This window comes from Oryctolagus cuniculus, chromosome 1 (genome assembly GCF_051225735.1).
Source record: "Oryctolagus cuniculus isolate XC-2025 breed Fujian yellow rabbit chromosome 1, ASM5122573v1, whole genome shotgun sequence".
Classification (NCBI taxonomy): domain Eukaryota; kingdom Metazoa; phylum Chordata; class Mammalia; order Lagomorpha; family Leporidae; genus Oryctolagus; species Oryctolagus cuniculus.
In genome coordinates this window covers 216,714,920-216,727,903 of record NC_142867.1, presented here as the reverse complement: position 1 = coordinate 216,727,903, position 12,984 = coordinate 216,714,920, and the positions used below count along the sequence as shown (strand labels likewise).

The 12,984-nt window shown below is 46.9% G+C and overlaps 1 long non-coding RNA gene across 4 annotated transcripts; it reads right to left on the bottom strand.

Annotated features, from left to right (window-relative positions):
• Positions 1-596: 596 nt before the first annotated feature.
• Positions 597-9,887, bottom strand: LOC149128863 (uncharacterized). 4 transcript variants are annotated; one of them, XR_016224842.1, is made up of 3 exons: positions 5,845-9,879; positions 3,491-3,531; positions 597-2,051 (listed from the first exon to the last, which is right to left on the bottom strand). It is a non-coding gene; the product is annotated as an uncharacterized LOC149128863 (long non-coding RNA). The 4 variants fall into 4 exon arrangements; XR_016224839.1 differs by having other exon boundaries at positions 597-3,531; positions 5,845-9,887; XR_016224840.1 differs by having other exon boundaries at positions 597-3,531; positions 6,170-9,887.
• Positions 9,888-12,984: the final 3,097 nt, after the last annotated feature.

The window sequence follows — 12,984 nt, the reverse complement described above, 5'->3', positions numbered from 1 at the left end:
TTTTTTTATTTATTTATTTATTTTTTTTTGACAGGCAGAGTTAGACAGTGAGAGAAAGAGAGACAGAGAGAAAGGTCTTCCTTCCATTGGTTCACTCTGCTGATCCGAAGCCCAGAGCCAGGTGCTTCCTCCTGGTCTCCCATGCGGGTGTAGGGCCCAAGCACTTGGACCATCCTCCACTGCCCTCCCAGGCCACAGCAGAGAGCTAGACTGGAAGAAGAGCAACCAAGACAGAATCCAGCGCCCCAACCGGGACTAGAACCCTGGGTGCCAGCGCCGCAGGCAGAGGATTAGCCAAGTGAGCCACAGCACCAGCCCTACATTTCTTTTTTCTTTAAGACTTATTCATTTATTTGAAAGTCAGAGTTACACAGAGAGAGGAGAGGCAGAGAAAAAGAGAGAGAAAGAGAGAGGTCTTCCATCCACTGATTCACTCCCGGGTCTCCCACATGGGTGCAGGGGCTGAAGGACTTGGGCCATCCTCCACTGCACTCCCGGGCCACAGAGAGAGCTAGACTGGAAGAGGAGCAACCAGGACAGAATCCGGTGCCCCTGTTAGAATCGACTGCCCGAAAAACGTCACCAAGAGACATCTCTTATGCAAACAGCAAGGGGAAGCTTTATTGATTATCCAGCATGCTGGGGCTGTCTGATCATACATGAACAGAGCAGCCCCGAATAACCAAAGGTTAGGGTTTATAAAGGCAAAAACCGCAAAACCGGGAAGGGGAAGAGAATACACGGTTGTTAAGTGGTTGCTAAAGTCTTACAATCAGCAATTATGATCTTAAGACATAGACAAATTATATCTTTATTATTAGCCCAGGTAACCCAGGTGCAACCTTTTTACTTTTAAGCTTGAGCAATCATGCTAGGGGGTTTTTGTGCGTTGCCAAGGGTGATGTAGTGCACTGCTATTGTCCGACTATTTGAGATCATAGTTTCAGACCAGAGTCTCTCGGTGGGGGGGGGGGGGGGGGTGCTTTCCCAGAATGCAGTCTCAAGTGCTCCAAAATGGAGTCCCTACTGTCAAGGTGCTACTTCACTCTGTCTTATTTTTACGGCTGCACCAGGAAGGTTTAAACCTGTAAGCTTAAGCTTAACTTTTTACACCCGCACATATACAATTTTAACTCTTCATTCCCCACTCCTTGTTGTGAGGATCTCTAATCTTAGAGATTATTTGTTTTTGTCTTTTTTAATGTGACACATTGTTGTTTTATAACTATGAGTTTAACATTTTTAACTTGTTTCCTTACGAAGGTGATGAGTCTATTTAACATATAAGGTCCCATGGTTACAATTAGGAGTAAAACAATTAAGGGTCCTGTTAGGGCTGACAGTAGAGTAGTAAGCCATGGGGACCAGCCAAACCATGACTCAAACTATTCCTGTTGAGTTTCCCTCTCCCGTTGCCATTTTTCCAGTCGTTTTCTGAGTTTGGCCATGGAGTTTTTAACCACCCCAGTTTAGTCGGCATAAAGACAATATATATTTTTTTTTTTTAGGGCCGTGCATAACCCCCCCACCATGAAAATGAGATTTAACCCCCACCTGTTTTGTAATACTGAAATGCAGATACTGGGCTGCATCTGGGAGATTGTGGAAGATTTCTCAGGCAGAAGGGGCGGGGACCTCCACCTGGCAGGTTATCAGGTAGAAGGGGGCAGGGCAGGATGCGAAGGCCAGGCTGCCCGTGAAACATTGTCAGGATGACTGAGATACAGATGCATATGCTGGACACATTAGGCCTTTATGTCACACACACATAAGCTCATAACTGACTTTCTGCCTAATATTTTCCCCTCAAGAGGCAATACCCAAAATTCTTCTTTGGGATTATGGATGGAGTTCCGTTTTCTGTAACTTCTTCGAAGCTGGCATGTGGGCGTCGAGGGGATTTGGGTATTTCCTCTTGCTACCTGTCTTATGGTGTGCAACAGTGGCCTTGGAAAGACTGTGTTGCTCGGTCCAGAGGGCTGCTCAGGTCGTCCAGTGGAATGGGCTGGAAGTCTTGCCTGATGACCATTTGGAGTTCAACAGCTTTTAGTCTGTTAGAGACAAAACAAATAAGGGCATTAAAAACACACGGTGCAAAGAGAAGCATCAAGATTGCAGAAGTTAGTGGGCCAAGGAGAGGAAATAGCCAGGATTTCCATGACCAGATGGCAGGTCAGAAATCCCAGCCCTGCTTGGCCTGATCCTGGAGCTGTTTGGCTTTTTCCAGGAAAAGTACAAATTTGGGTTTGTGCCTGTCTAGTCTGATTGACCCAGAGACAATTTTTTTTTTTTTTATATTTAGTAGTCAGTTTTGCTAGGAAGTTAAGCCAATGTACAAGACTAGAGTCTCAGGCTGGGAAAAGGACAGACTAATGAATTATTTACATTTAACCATTTATATTATGGATTATTGTGCACCCCCCCTCAAGAGATAGGCCCTTTAAGTTCTCAGTGAGGACCTGTCCAAATCAGTGTAGGGCTATCTGAGTTAACTGTTACTGAAAGCCCTGTTTTTAGGAACTGGCAGGGAGGGCTTTCTAAGCTTAATGTTATTGGATAGACTTTGAAGGCCTGGCTGGGTATGAGAGGCGCAGACCTATCCATGGGGTGCTGGAAGAGAATTGAAAGAGATGCAAATCCCCTTTAAGGGAGGCACCCTGTTGACTTGCATTACATGGCTGGACTAGGAGGAGAGCTGAATAGGAGGCTGATGGAAATAGGCAACTTGCATTTCACTGACCCTAGGCCATCCCCTCAATAGCAGTGGCTGGAGCTGGAAGCTGGGCAGAGGCTGGACAGAGCCAAAGGCTTTTTAGCTCGGGGCCACAGGGTCAGCGGTTCTGAACCAGGAGTCCTTCGACACCCAGGGCAGTTCCGTGTCCAGTGGCTGTGCTCTTGGCAGGGCTGACAGAAGGCATTTGCTGTCACGACAGCTGCTTGCCCAATGCCCTGGCTCCTTATATTAGCAACAGGTGCCGTTTGGGGTGCACTGGCCTTGTTGGGTCTCCTTGATGGCAATCACCGTGTAAAGCAGCCATTGATTGGTCTGTTGCCTATCCTCTGCTGCTAGCTTGCTCCACGTTTTCCTGGTCTCTAATAAAGTAGACCAAGGAGTCAGCCTCTATGATGTCAGTCAAGGGGGTGCTCAACCCAATCCTGATTTTTGGAGATTTTTTTAAATATCAGGGTGAGCTAGAAAAACTATGGTCATGGGCAAATTCTGACACTTAGTATTTTCCTGCAAGTTAAGACTGTGCCCATGAGGAGAACTATGACCCTTTAGGTAAGATCAACTGTGGTGACCTGCTTGCATACTTTGAGGTCGTCAGTGTAACTTTTTACACCCAAAAATTGATTTAGTTGTCACATTATTTTATAGTTTAACCTTTGTTGTTGTTGTTGTTGTTGTTGGGGGCCCTATACTGTGGCCAGGCATTATTACAGAAAAGGTCAGTCATCCCTTACATAAGGTCTGGGGATCAAACCGTACACCACAGTGGAGAGTCCTGCAGAACAGTAGTAACTTCCCTTCTGGAAGAGAAAAGAGGAGAAGTGTGGCAGCGAGTTGGGTCTCTAGCCTGACTTTCTGGGCTTTTAGATTTAACTGCCAGTTTAACCAGTGTTTACTGCATAGCCCGACTTAGAGGAGAAATTATGGCAGAGTTCTCTGCCATTTTTTGGCTTCCGGGTATTTACCGTGTAGCCTGTGGACACTAGAGCTTTCTTGGGTTTCTGGAACCCAGTTTTCTAGTATCTGCCACATAACCATAACTTAACAGAGACAGTAGAGTACACAATGGATTAACATGAATTTTATGTCTCTTGTTGTCGAATAAATCAGAAATAAATAAAAAAACCTTGTATATAAGAGTTTACATAATTTAGAATTATTTAACAGAGTCAAAAAGAGCTTACAAGACCTAACTCTAGAAATGGCAGAGTAACCGATTAAGCAGACACTGTTAAAACAGACGTTACAGTTTTTGCAAAAACAGATTTTAAGATTTATGATTTAGACCATTTTTAGATATTTATTAACATTAGTACATTTTTTTTTTAAACTCCATTGTTATAACAGAAGATTAGACTTTAACTTTAGGTCAGTGTAATTTTAGCATTAGTACTTAACTCTGTAAATAATATTTTAAAATTATAAACATTTTAAAACTTTTTATGACTTGTTTATATTTTTTGAAACTTTATACTCATAGTTACTTTTACATAGCCTTGAATTGTCATGTATGGACAACCTATGCGAATACATGTTAACAAACTTAAACAGTTTTTTTTTTTATTGAATTTGAGATGTTAAAAGTATATATAATATATTTTTCCAAGTTTTATTTAGCACTGATGCCTAGATGACTTAAGACACTGAGTTATTAATGAATACCACACCATTATCTGAAATAAAAGTTAAAATTACATTTTTATATTTTTAAGTAACACGAGGATAACACCTCCTGGACAGCAAACATTAGTGCATGTTTACAACTTTGAAAAGATCTTCCTCATTAAGAGAAACAAGTTTAAAGCATATCAAAGACATGTAAAACTGAGCAAGCAAGCCACTGAGCAAACCAAAGGGTGTTTGCATTACCTCAGTTTTCTGAACCAATCTGCATTGGCTTACTTTAGTTAACAACATAAAGGCTTGTATACACAGAATTTATTCTTATTTTTATAAGACCACTTTAGCTGGAAAGCAAAAACATAAATACAGCATAGGTTTGACACCATTTATAACATTTTAATATATTTTATATAATTTTAATTGACTCAAGCAGCTGTTACTTTAATAAATTTAGAGTCTCATCCTTTGAGAGTTCCAGGGATCCGACTGGAAGCCCAAAGTTGGAAGACTCGGTTTAGATTTTAAGCTGTCAGAGTCAAACCATTTAGCCAAAATTAGTACATTTTTGATCAGTTGGGTAATCACTCAGACATTAAAAACAGATAAACAATGTAAACAACTTTGCATTGTAGTTTTCCCAATTAAGACTCTAATGGCAATAGAAAAATGTGAAACCTTCGAGACAGGTGAATGCTCTCAGATGAATAACCCATTGTTTAGGTTTTTATTAGCTGCAAAGAGAAAAACCCATCAGGTTGGTAAGGGTTAATGGCTTAAGGTTCTGGCTCCCTTAGGTAAGGCCAGCAGTAGTATTGAATTGGAAATTCCTCCAGGAGAGGAGGGAAAAAGCAGCCTTGGGGTGGGGGCTCTGCCTAGATATTTGGCTATGCCTGCCTGGGTGCGGCAGGCCACATGGACTAGCATAGAGTGCAGAGAAAGGCTGTGGTCCCCCATTTACAGGGAAGACTGCACACACCGGGGCCTGGCAGGACTAATCGTGGGGTTGGGTAGGTGTGCCGTTTTATTAAGAGTGTTGGGAACCTCCTATAATTTAACCAAAGCCAGATCAATTAGGACTACTGTAGACACTCAGTCAATTACAACAGATAGTTAACTTTAGCTCTTTTCCAGATTTAGTCCTCAGGCAATCAAAGCTTAGCAACAGCAATAGTTTACAAAAAAAAACTTTAAGACGCACCAGAGCTACCATAAGCTGCAAAGATGGAAAACTTTCTACCAGGTTGGAAAGGGTTAACAGGTAACAGATAACAGCTTTCCCCTAGGTGGAGAGACTTGTGGAATTTCCCTCTCCCTTTCTCCTGGCCAGTGGTATAGGAATGGAGATGAGGAGAGCAAAAGAGTGGGGGAGGGAGCCCCCCGGGAGGAGGAGGAAGGCAGAAAGCAATGAAGCTCCTCATGTCTGGGGGCTAAGTGGGGTTTGAAATCTCCTATCACTCAAGGTTACCCACTACCTAGTTGTCTGAGTTTACCTGGAGGGCCAATATTAGCCTCGACCGAAGCTAAGCCCTGCTCGCGTAGCAGTAGGCAGCGTGACCAGGCGTCCCTCCGAGAGAGAGACCTGGTCCTCGGGTCGCAGTCCGGCCGCCGGGAAGCCAAAGCGAGCTCAGGGGGTCTCCAGGCTCTCAGCCAACTGCCCTTCCTAATTTCCCTCCTGTTCCTTACAATCCCTCTGGAGTTTCGGCCATAGCTAAACCGTGGCCGGGGGGACTCCACGTTCTCGGAGAGCTGTGGGGTGCCGGACACTCAACGGTCACTTCCACAGATCCGGTCCCATTTGAGGGAAGGAATACTGACCTTCGATGTCTTCTTAAAATCCCCGTCTGGGTGCCCATGACGGCCAGGCTGGAGAATGGCCTCTTTCACTCAGCTAATGAGTGGTAAATGGAATGAGCCCTCCGGGGGGCCAATCCACTCCGAGAGCTGGCCATTCAGAGGCACAGAAAGACTGCCACTTTACCTTCTTGACTGACAAAGAAAGGTTATGCATCCGGTCGCTTACCTCCTACCAATGATTCAAAGTTAGAGACAAAGGTGTAGACACAGTCTGGCCCATGTTAGCAGACATCACAATGTACACGAACAGACAAACAGTGTAGAGAATCAGCACACAACGACCACACAAAGTGTCCGTAGAGGAACTGAGATAAACTACTGGTCACGACGATGCTGGCAATACAAACACAGACTCTGGAACCGCCTCAGAGCCCTGTGAGGATGCCGGTAATACAAATGCAAGCTCCGGAACCACTTCAGAACCTACAAATGCAGACTCCAGAACCACTTCAGAGTCACGCGACCATGCTGGCAATACAAATACAGATTCCAAATCTACCAAACGGGAGCCATCACAGCGCCCCATACAATGCTAAATGACAAGAGAATACAATCAACAAACAACAAGACAACAAACAAAGCACCTTACAACTACAAAAGACTAATAATAAGAAGGCCTCACCGGCCACCCCATCTGTGCTGGGAATGCAGACTCCACGCCTGCCCCGTGGGAAGTATCTGGGCGTCCCCAGCCTTCCTTTGTCCTCCTGAGGCGTCCCTCAGGGCCGTAGCCTGTGGCCCCCGGGCACGTCTGCCGGCCACAGCCAGGAAGGGCTCACGCCCTGTCCCAGCAGCTACTACACCAGCACAGTTCCCAAAACCCTAGAGCGCTCACAAACTACCAAAATCCAGAATGAAGAGACACAAACCACAAATAAGCCGGCCGACAACACAAATAGGCGCCTGCACTTACCCCGAGAGATATCCGTTGGAGACGTCCACAGGCAGCAGTCAGATCTCGCTGGGGCCTCCAATTGTTAGAATCGACTGCCCGAAAAACGTCACCAAGAGACATCTCTTATGCAAACAGCAAGGGGAAGCTTTATTGATTATCCAGCATGCTGGGGCTGTCTGATCATACATGAACAGAGCAGCCCCGAATAACCAAAGGTTAGGGTTTATAAAGGCAAAAACCGCAAAACCGGGAAGGGGAAGAGAATACACGGTTGTTAAGTGGTTGCTAAAGTCTTACAATCAGCAATTATGATCTTAAGACATAGACAAATTATATCTTTATTATTAGCCCAGGTAACCCAGGTGCAACCTTTTTACTTTTAAGCTTGAGCAATCATGCTAGGGGGTTTTTGTGCGTTGCCAAGGGTGATGTAGTGCACTGCTATTGTCCGACTATTTGAGATCATAGTTTCAGACCAGAGTCTCTCGGTGGGGGGGGGGGGGGGGTGCTTTCCCAGAATGCAGTCTCAAGTGCTCCAAAATGGAGTCCCTACTGTCAAGGTGCTACTTCACTCTGTCTTATTTTTACGGCTGCACCAGGAAGGTTTAAACCTGTAAGCTTAAGCTTAACTTTTTACACCCGCACATATACAATTTTAACTCTTCACCCCAACCAGGACTAGAACCTGAGGTGCCAGCGCCGCAGGCGGAGGATTAGCCTAGTGAGCCGCGGTGCCAGCTTGTAGTCATCTTTGATTCTTGAAAAATTATATACTTGCTTTTCTTGCATTCTCTGGAATCTCTGGAACATTATTTCGGGTGTTTGGTGGTGTTTGGTTTTAGTTCTATCTGAACCAAGGATGATTGCCCTGCTAATCTCCTCTCCGTCATTCTCTTCTTCAGAACCAAGAGATGTTGGTGAAGAAGGGCCAGGCTAGGGGGGCTTAGTGTAAGTTAAGGTGCATCAACCTTACTGCTTTTTTCAAGAGAGAAATAGTCCGGGTTGAAAAGATTCCTGTTGGTGGAAACCATCGCCCTGTGGAGAATGGGCTTTAAAACAGGTGCCCACCCACCGCGAGGGGGCTCCCTGCACTGTGGTACCCATTCTTGGAGGAAGGACTCCCAGAGCCTGGACTTTGTGGGTGCAGGGCATGAGGCGGCCGGGGAACATGAGCCAGCAAGGGTGTACTGCTGGGCTCCTGCCTCCTCCACTTTTTTCAGTTTACGTTGCTCTTCTTTCCAAAGCCTTATCCAATAAAATGCTAGATCACAGATTTTAAACTTTTTTCACATTATAAGTCTTTAAAACTATAACATGTCCTCTACTCACTGCGTTAGTGCATCCCACACATTTCAATAGAGCATCTTCCTTGGCATTTCACTGGCCTGAAAATTTTCTCGCTTTTTTGTGATTTCTTCTTTGACCTTCATTCTAGCCGCCCACTCCAGTGGGGATCTGTGCCAAGCCTCGGAAGCTTTCATCTCAGCCCACGAGACCTTCAGACAAATTGCACCTTCCCCAAACCTACAGCTGTGTGCTTCATCTCAATCCTGCAAAAGCAGGCAGAGTGAGTGCTGCGGTGACACCCGTACGCTCCCATTCTCCAAAGCCCAGTCCAGGGGCCCTAGGTATTCTGCAGTGGCCTCCCGCTCTCCTGCTCTGCTGGAGGCTGGTTTGTCCTTTGCCTCTCCATTTGCTTGGTCATGGTGGACCCATCACTTAGATTTCATGGTCTCCATTTTCTTCGTGGCACCAGCAGGCGTTTGCCTGGCCTCTCTGTCCTACTGCCAGGGTTTGGTGAGCTCCTGGTGCAGAGAGAGGGACAGAGAAAGGGTAAACCAGTCGCTGGTCTTGCTGCGGTCCTGTGCGACCAGGATTCAGAAGGCACCGAAGGATGACCATGATCTCACTCCCTTGTGCTTTGGCTCCTCCTAGCGACCATCAGCCTGCAACGACAACTTCCCACGCCCGTCTTTTGTGCAATGCCGGTCGGCTGGGGGAAGAGGCGTTTTTCCTCCCCGCCAAATCCCAAGCCTCCTCCCATTGAGAACTCCCATGCCAGTACCTCCAAATGTGCCTGTGCGTCTCAGAACTTGAACCACACCTCCCAAACTACCTCCCCCCAAGTCTCAGAACCCCGAATTTAAGAGCCCCCAATTCAGATCTTCCCCCAAGTCTGCACCCCAGGAATGCCATCCGTCTCAGCTCCCCAGACATCCCAACGCTGATTTGATTCAAGAGGACCCTGAATGTAACCCCCAAGTCTCCAAGGACACCCTGCGTCTCAGCTGTCCCTGATTTCAACCCGCTCCTCAGACGGCCCTCTGGTTTCCGGTACCCCTAGATGTGGCCTTACACTGCTGTAAGTGTACACTGACCCTAGCACACCAGCAACTTCGACCACTGAAAGAACCCAGCCCCGGGGCTTGCTGCAGCCTACAGACCCCCTCAGTCTCTTCCACGCGTGACCCCACAGCAGATGTCCCTGTCTGACCCCCACTGCCCCCACAGACACAGTCCGAAGTCCCCGCAGGACTCACCCTCAGGCGCTGCGAGCAGGACCAAGGCGGCGACCTCCGGGACGCTTCTGTGCGCGGTTTTGTTTCGGGGTGGCGGGGTCGGGAGCTGCTGCCTGCGCCCTCAGGATGACGGGGAGCGATGTGTCTGGGGCGAGGCAGAGCCCAGAGGAGCGCAGGGTTACGGTCCCAGCCCGAGCCACGCTGCCCCCAACACGCGCCTGGACTTCATCCGGGGGACTAGAAGAGTGGAGGCCCAGACACGTCCCCATTGGAACCACCAGGGCGAGAGTGCATTAATGGGTTTCTATGGATGATTTTCTTTTTCTTTTTTTTAACTTTTATTTAGTAAATATAAATTTCCAAAGTACAGTTTATGGATTACAATGGCTTTTCCCCCCCATAACTTCCCTCCCACTCGCACCCCTCCCATCTCCTGCTCCCTCTCCCATTCCATTCACATCAAGATTCATTTTCAATTCTCTTTATATACAGAAGATCAATTCAGTATATATTAAGTAAAGATTTCATCAGTTTGCACCCACACAGAAACACAAAGTGTAAAATACTGTTTCAGTACTAGTTATAGCATTACTTCACATTGTACAACACACTAAGGACAGATCCCACATGAGAAGTAAGTACACAGTGACTCCTGTTGTTGACTTAACAAATTTGACACTCTCGTTTATGACGTCAGTAATCTCCCTAGGCTCTAGTCATGAGTTGCCAAGGCTATGGAAGCCTTTTGAGTTCACCGACTTCGATCTTATTCCAACAGGGTCATAGTCAAAGTGGAAGTTCTCTCATACACCGTTTTCCCAGGTCTTTGATGGGTCATGTTGTTGTTCTAGAGAAGTTGGTAAAATACTCCATTGAGAGAAAAGATGTGTGAAAATATAGCCAGCGAGCATCCCGTGTTCTGAGATGATTTATTTGGTCCCTAGTGTAATCTAGGTTACTTACGTATCTCTGAAAATCACAGCGGAAGTGGATCTTGTTTTATTCCCATACTACTGTTGACTTGTTCTTAGAAATAATAACAATTAGGGCCGACACCATGGCTCACTAGGCTAATCCTCCGCCTTGCGGCGCCGGCACACCGGGTTCTAGTCCCGGTCGGGGCGCCGGATTCTGTCCCGGCTGCCCCTCTTCCAGGCCAGCTCTCTGCTGTGGCCAGGGAGTGCAGTGGAGGATGGCCTGAGTGCTTGGGCCCTGCACCCCATGGGAGACCAGGAGAAGCTCCTGGCTCCTGCCTTCGAATCGAGCACTGTGCTGCGCCGCGGTGGCCATTGGAGGGTGAACCAACAGCAAAAGGAAGACCTTTCTCTCTGTCTGTCTCTCTCTCTCTCTCTCACTGTCCACTCTGCTTGTCAAAAAAAAGAAAAAGAAATAATAACAATTAAAAAAAAGAATTTGGATGATCCGCATGGAACAGCTAAAGCAGGATTCTTGATATGCCACAAAGCCAGCGCCCCTCCAGCCCTCAACGCATATTTACCATGTGCTCATTTAGCTGCAGTGCTGGGTACTGTTCTGTTAAAGACACAGCAGGACAAGTGGGCAAATCCCTGTCCTGGGAGTTTACACTCTGTTCGGGGACACAGACAATAAACAAGCAGGTGTATAACAACATTGCAAGGACTCTGTGCTCTGAAGGAAAATAAAACTGGGGCCACCTGGTGACTGAGGGGAAGCGGCTTTGCAAAGACGTAGGAGAAACGCGGCAGAAGTGGCGATCAGGAGATGACAAAGGACATGTTCAAGAACAGCACAGAGGCAGGGGACTGTGGGAGCAGGCCAGGACCTGAGGCTGGCCTTGGAGAGGGCAATGCAGTGTCCTGGGACCCCAGGGGGTGATGGCAGACCCTAGGGATTCTGAGCGATGGAGGGAAGGGATCTCACTCACTGTCATTTACATTCGCGTGTTCTGGAAGCTGTGTAGAAAATAAGACCCCCTGTGTGCACAGAAATCCCCAAAATGAAAGTTAGAACCAATACCCATTGTTCTGGTTTTCAAATTTGTCAAAATTAATTTTTTTTTTTCATTTTTTAAAAGCTACCGTGTGTACCAGCTCTGTACTCTGCTGAGTCTCTCTGGCTAATAATTGCAAATTACATTTATTTATATGGCTGTAGCAAAGATGATCATTCCATTCTCCGGACCCGGACACCTCCCGGCGCACCGAAGAAAGGAAACCGGGAGAGAGGGCCCTGCCAAACTGCCGCTGTGCCCTTGTTACCTGGCCAGTAGGGGGCGACCCTGCGCCTCAGAGCGCTGGCCGCGGCCGACCCTCTCAGCCAGGCACAGGATCCACGTCTTCCTCTTTTCAGCCAACTTGCGGGTTCAACAGCGTCCCGAGCTGCTGTTGCAAAAACTTCCCTTCCAGCCGCGGATGAGCTGGAAGCGATCCAAGCGTGCGCAAGATCTCGGCGAGGCGGCTGCTCTGTCCTCGTGTGGGAACTGGCCAAGGCCAAGCCTCTGGCACCCGTGTTCCACTCCCGATTTGATTGGATTTTTCAGCAGCGTGTGGCCCTCGCCTCTCTCCTTCAGTTTTTCGTGTACTAGATGAAAACCTTACTAATAAAACGAGTGCTTTTCGAACCCAGCACTTGGACGGGCTACACCGCCTGCAGCTGAATGTGACGGTCATTGAACACGGAATGGCTTACAACTTGTTTTCCTTGTACAAAACTGTTTATATATCTGTTTTATAATAAGCAAAATGCATGATAGTAAGTTTATAAATAATGTATTGGAACCAGCTGGTATGTTTTTAAAGCATGTGTTTCAAATGAATCCATTCTGTGTGGTCTGTTTTAAAACTATTTCAATTTCATTTGCATTCTTAATTAAATCTAGCTGCCAATAGCAAAGTTATCACCCTTACAAACTGACTCTCAAACCCGTTTCAAACCACATCCCTCCTCTGCTTTAAAACTCCCCAACCGCTTCCTACCATTGGAAGGACCCAAATCCTTAACAGGAGCTTCATGGACCTGCATGAACTGGCCTCGTCCCTTCTCATGGCTGAACTACCACCTCTCCAAATGTGTGCTCATGAAGCCCTAACGCCCAGTGCTGGAGAACCTGACTGTGTTTGGAGACAGGGTCTTTGAAGATACAGGTAAGGTAATAGTGAGGTCGCTAGGGTGAGCTCTCATCCAGAATGACTGGAATCCTAGTAAGAAGGGATTAGGCTGGCACAGAGCAAAGGCCACTTGGAGCCACAGGGAGAAAATGGCCCTTTAAGCCCAAGGCAGGAGACCTCAGGAGAAACCAACCCTGCTGATGCCTGGATCTTGGACTTGAAAGATCCGTGAAAACTTTGGAACTGTGCCAATATTCACTTCTGCTAATTTAA